Below are 6,508 nucleotides of genomic sequence, written 5' to 3' on the forward strand. Positions count from 1 at the left end.
CCTGACCCCGACTAGACAGTCTCCTGACCCCGACTAGACAGTCTCCTGACCCCGACTAGACAGTCTACTGACCCCGACTAGACAGTCTCCTGACCCCGACTAGACAGTCTCCTGACCCCGACTAGACAGTCTACTGACCCCCGACTAGACAGTCTCCTGACCCCGACTAGACAGTCTCCTGACCCCGACTAGACAGTCTACTGACCCCGACTAGACAGTCTCCTGACCCCGACTAGACAGTCTCCTGACCCCGACTACAGTCTCCTGACCCCGACTAGACAGTCTACTGACCCCGACTAGACAGTCTACTGACCCCGACTAGACAGTCTCCTGACCCGGACTAGACAGTCTCCTGACCCCGACTACAGTCTCCTGACCCCGACTAGACAGTCTCCTGACCCCGACTAGACAGTCTCCTGACCCCGACTAGACAGTCTCCTGACCCCGACTAGACAGTCTCCTGACCCCGACTAGACAGTCTACTGACCCCGACTAGACAGTCTCCTGACCCCGACTAGACAGTCTCCTGACCCCGACTAGACAGTCTCCTGACCCCGACTAGACAGTCTCCTGACCCCGACTAGACAGTCTACTGACCCCGACTAGACAGTCTCCTGACCCCGACTAGACAGTCTACTGACCCCGACTAGACAGTCTCCTGACCCCGACTAGACAGTCTACTGACCCCGACTAGACAGTCTCCTGACCCCGACTAGACAGTCTCCTGACCCCGACTAGACAGTCTCCTGACCCCGACTAGACAGTCTCCTGACCCCGACTAGACAGTCTCCTGACCCCGACTAGACAGTCTCCTGACCCCGACTAGACAGTCTCCTGACCCCGACTAGACAGTCTCCTGACCCCGACTAGACAGTCTCCTGACCCCGACTAGACAAGTCTCCTGACCCCGACTAGACAGTCTCCTGACCCGGACTAGACAGTCTCCTGACCCCGACTAGACAGTCTCCTGACCCCGACTAGACAGTCTCCTGACCCCGACTAGACAGTCTACTGACCCCGACTAGACAGTCTCCTGACCCCGACTAGACAGTCTCCTGACCCCGACTAGACAGTCTCCTGACCCCGACTAGACAGTCTCCTGACCCCGACTAGACAGTCTCCTGACCCCGACTAGACAGTCTCCTGACCCCGACTAGACAGTCTCCTGACCCCGACTAGACAGTCTCCTGACCCCGACTAGACAGTCTCCTGACCCGGGACTAGACAGTCTCCTGACCCCGACTAGACAGTCTCCTGACCCCGACTAGACAGTCTCCTGACCCGACTAGACAGTCTCCTGACCCCGACTAGACAGTCTCCTGACCCGGACTAGACAGTCTCCTGACCCCGACTAGACAGTCTCCTGACCCCGACTAGACAGTCTACTGACCCCGACTAGACAGTCTCCCTGACCGACTAGACAGTCTACTGACCCCGACTAGACAGTCTACTGACCCCGACTAGACAGTCTCCTGACCCGGACTAGACAGTCTCCTGACCCGGACTAGACAGTCTACTGACCCGACCAGACAGTCTCCTGACCCCGACTAGACAGTCTACTGACCCCGACTAGACAGTCTACTGACCCCGACTAGACAGTCTACTGACCCCGACTAGACAGTCTACTGACCCCGACTAGACAGTCTCCTGACCCCGACTAGACAGTCTCCTGACCCCGACTAGACAGTCTCCTGACCCCGACTAGACAGTCTACTGACCCCGACTAGACAGTCTCCTGACCCCGACTAGACAGTCTACTGACCGTGAGGGAAAGTGGAAACGTCGAGGATATGTTGGTTTAGATTTAGTCTGAAATTGTGACGCAACGTGTTCTCAATACCAGGTCTAAATGTCATGGAAGTAAAAAACAACATTTATTGACAAAACATGTTTTTATTAAATAAAACCCATATGTGTAATATAAATAATGAAAAGCTATATAACAAATGTACAGACACCTCAATGGAATGAGAGTCGTTTGTTTCTATAAAACATAAGATATACACAACTCTATGTATTTTCACATATCAAGTACGAATCATTTAATCTAAAACTCATTACAATATTTTATATTTACAATTTCATAGCTTTAATATGGAGGCGTGTTTTATTGTCACTAGGTACGGCTGTAACTGCTGAACACAGTGGGCAGGTTGTCAGTGGGGTAGACCGTAGGGCCGGTCTTCATGGTCGGGGGCCGTTCGATAGAGTCCAGTCACATTGCAGTGTCAGCTCCACCAGGAATATCTTCAGGAGAACCTTGGCAAACTCTTTCCCGACACACATCCTGGAGCCGCTCCGAACGGGATGTAGTTGAAGCGCGAGGAGTCCTCAGAGGACTTGTCCGTGAACCGCTCCGGGTTGAACTCCTCTTTGTTGGGGAACACGTCGGCCACGTCGTGGGTGTCACAGATACTGTAGATCATGGTCCAGCCTTTGGGGATCTGGTAACCCTGGAAACAGAACAGCCCTGTTAGACAACTGGTCTGGAGTTTCACAGTCACTACCCAGTCAAATTGACAGATTAGTATTGCATTCAAATCTGTAAGAAAAGGAGAATTTACATTGAGCTGGAATGTCTTCAGTACCACTCGGAAGCCTCCAGGTACAGGGGGGTTTATCCTCAAGGTCTCTTTGATGACACAGCCTGTATACTTTAACTGTTCCAACACCTCAATGTTCACATTCTGCCCCAGCAGATCCACACCTAGTTCCTCCTGACAGAGAGAGCGGAGAGAGACACAGAGAGAGAGACACAGAGAGAGAGACACAGAGAGAGAGACACAGAGAGCGGAGAGAGACGGAAAGACAGAGAGACAGAATGTATTATTTCACAATCATTCCATAAGCCAATGAGATCTAAAGGACGTCATCAATGTCCTAGTAAATGACTGGATGAATATTGATTGAGTGAATTGATGATTTCTGGCTATAAATAACCGGCTGTTACCTGCTGGTGCAGTTCTTGTCTGAGTTTGTTGAGCGTGTCAGGGTTGAGTCCCAGGAACATGACCAGTGAGGTTGCTGTACTAGCAGTGGTCTCATGGCCTCCAAATAAAAGCTCTGTGGCGGACTCCTTAATCGCCTTCAGATAGAGAGAATTATTTTGTTTTAATCACTGAGCTCTAACCACTAGGCCGCCCCCCCCCTACGCTCTAGGCCGCCCCCCTACGCTAGGCCGCCCCCCTACCACTAGGCCGCCCCCCTACGCTCTAACCACTAGGCCGCCCCCCCTACGCTCTAACCACTAGGCCGCCCCCCCTACGCTCTAACCACACCCTGTCGTTCTCAACTAACATCAAGGCGGTGGCCAGTTCCTGTAGGTTCATGCTCTACAACATCCGCAGAGTACGACCCTGCCTCACACAGGAAGCGGCGCAGGTCCTAATCCAGGCACTTGTCATCTCCCGTCTGGATTACTGCAACTCGCTGTTGGCTGGGCTCCCTGCCTGTGCCATTAAACCCCTACAACTCATCCAGAACGCCGCAGCCCGTCTGGTGTTCAACCTTCCCAAGTTCTCTCACGTCACCCCGCTCCTCCGCTCTCTCCACTGGCTTCCAGTTGAAGCTCGCATCCGCTACAAGACCATGGTGCTTGCCTACGGAGCTGTGAGGGGAACGGCACCCCAGTACCTCCAGGCTCTGATCAGGCCCTACACCCAAACAAGGGCACTGCGTTCATCCACCTCTGGCCTGCTCGCCTCCCTACCACTGAGGAAGTACAGTTCCCGCTCAGCCCAGTCAAAACTGTTCGCTGCTCTGGCCCCCCAATGGTGGAACAAACTCCCTCACGACGCCAGGACAGCGGAGTCAATCACCACCTTCCGGAGACACCTGAAACCCCACCTCTTTAAGGAATACCTAGGATAGGATAAAGTAATCCTTCTCACCCCCCTTAAATGATTTAGATGCACTATTGTAAAGTGGCTGTTCCACTGGATGTCATAAGGTGAATTCACCAATTTGTAAGTCGCTCTGGATAAGAGCGTCTGCCAAATGACTTAAATGTAATGTAAATGTAACCACTAGGCTGCCCCGCCGCCCCCTACGCTCTAACCACTAGGCTGCCCCGCCGCCCCCCCTACGCTCTAACCACTAGGCTACCCGCCGCCCCTACGCTCTAACCACTAGGCTACCCGCCGCCCCTACGCTCTAACCACTAGGATACCCGCCGCCCCCCCTACGCTCTAACCACTAGGATACCTGCCGCACCTACACTCTAACCACTAGGATACCTGCCGCACCTACTCTAACCACTAGGATACCTGCCGCCCCTACACTCTAACCACTAGGATACCTGCCGCCCCTACACTCTCACCACTAGACTACCCGCCGCCCCTACACTCTAACCACTAGGATACCTGCCGCCCCTACACTCTAACCACTAGGCTACCTGCCGCCCCCAACGTCTCTGTGGTTGAAGATGGGGATACATGTATAGAATAGAGTATTACCTGCATGCTGAACGGCTCGTCACTGTTCCTACTGATGTCTATCAGCTGTTGTAGCGCGTCTCTGTGTTTCACCTCTTTCCCACTGTCTATTTTTTTCTGGATATTCTCCTCGATTTTGGAGTGGATTAAATTTCGGGCTTTCAATCCCTGTAGATAAAAGATGTGTATTTTTTTACATTAATTTAGGCCCTGCCAATATTCTGAATACATTGTTTAAAAATGTCATCGAATGAGAATTGAGTGCACCGCTACTTACCCGGTACAAGCCGCTGAAGGGGACATCGACCGGAAGGGAGAAAAGGTTCTTAATCATCTCTTCGAAAGCCTCCACCAGCTCCTGCTCGTCGGTCTTGATCTGGTCCGGGTCGAAGCCCAGGAGGATCCTCATGGCGATGCGGAACATGAGGCGCTTCATCTCGGGGTAGACTAGAACGTAGGAGTCCTTCTCGAGCCATTCCCTCACGGCGCTCCTCACCTCCTCCTGGATCACCGGGATGTAGTGTTCCAAGGCATCCCGGGAAAACGCTCTCATTATAGCCTAAAATACAGGAGCAACTTTCCGTTAAGACGGGAGGGACATTAAAAGAAAACTTTAAATAAATGCAGATTATAGTCAAATATCTATGCGTAAAATCCTACATTTAATTTGCTATTTTAAAAATGTTAATGAGAAAAAAAAATGAAACCATCTACGCACCTTCTTCTTGTTTTTATGCTGGGTTCCGTGCATATTGGAGAGCGTGTCCGATCCCAAAATAGTTCTGACGGAAGCGGGCCACTGCACCGCGACAAGTTTATGTTCACCCAGCAGAATCTGCCTGACGTTGTTCGCTCCCATGACGCGCACCGTGGGGTTGCCAAAGAGATGCGTTCTGTAAATGCAGCCATACTTCTGTCGTTTCATCCGCAGGAACTTTCTCCTCTGCAATAAAATGAACCAATAAAAATGCTTTGTTTATTATCAACGGAAACCATATACACCAACAGGTTAATATTATACAATATGACTATTATTAAGTTTGAAAAAAGTGTTGTAATTACCTGGAGAAGGAGTTGGAGCGTCTCGCCAATGAAAGGTAAGCCCATGGACCCAGGAGGGAGAGGGGCTCGACAGCTGGGATCCCGACCACGGATCAAATAAACCTCCCATAACTTCACCGCGACCAAAAAGAGAAAGATTGGAAGCACAATCGTGCACAAAAGGGTCGCCACCAACGTGTTCAAAGCCATTGTACTAGTGCGCGTAACGAGTCGCGTAACCAAACCAACTATAAAGGTGTGAGGACTTTTAGGTGGAGCAAGAGTTAGTTTGATACTGAAAGTCTGGGTGTTTTCTATGGCCTTTTTATACTCTTTCCCCCAGGTCTCGGCCTCCTGTTAACTTGGCTTGGCGACAGAAATTAGTTCACACAAAGTTCATCTTTAATTGTTGTGTCATCTCGCTCCGCCCACGGAGTAGCAGCTTCTCCAAAACCCCATTTGTTACAGGCGCATTTTAATACCACCTCCTGTTGGAGACGCACAATCAGGATTTAACTCTGAAAAGGTGTTAAGTCCTTCTAACAATAGGAACCATCCAAGGTTCTTTGTTGCAAATATTCCGCAGTTCAGCCTCATTACATGTGATGGTTCTGCATGTAATGCCCGGGGCGGGTCTTAATTGAACAGCTTTCAACACATTTCAATTAGCGCTGTTGGTTCCGAATTTAAATAATTTCCTTAATCCCCTTTAAATTCCAACACACGTCTTTGCTTTGTTCGACTCATGCATTAAAGCTGAATGTGGTCAAATTAAATCATTAAACAATCGCCTGAAAGATTTAATCCAGCATTTAGTTGGAATAACCAAGTTGTTTATATTGTATTTTATTAGGCTATACGAATTAATGACAGTTGTTTGGAGGCTAAACTGACAAGTTTTTCTTTTGAGAGTTGGAGATGTTCAGTGACGTAGTGCGCACCCTGGTTAAACTTGTCTAATCTAGAATGAGACTTTAACCTGTTGTCTGTCTTGACTACCGTTTCCCTCTGCATTCGGTGACGCTGCTCTGTCT

The 6,508-nt window shown here is 50.3% G+C and overlaps 1 pseudogene; it reads right to left on the reverse strand.

Annotated features, from left to right (window-relative positions):
• Positions 1 to 1,882: 1,882 nt before the first annotated feature.
• Positions 1,883 to 5,783, reverse strand: LOC135511532 (cytochrome P450 26A1-like; annotated as a pseudogene).
• Between the last annotated feature and the right edge of the window lie 725 nt (positions 5,784 to 6,508).

Source organism: Oncorhynchus masou, chromosome 24 (genome assembly GCF_036934945.1).
Source record: "Oncorhynchus masou masou isolate Uvic2021 chromosome 24, UVic_Omas_1.1, whole genome shotgun sequence".
NCBI classification, from domain to species: Eukaryota; Metazoa; Chordata; class Actinopteri; order Salmoniformes; family Salmonidae; genus Oncorhynchus; species Oncorhynchus masou.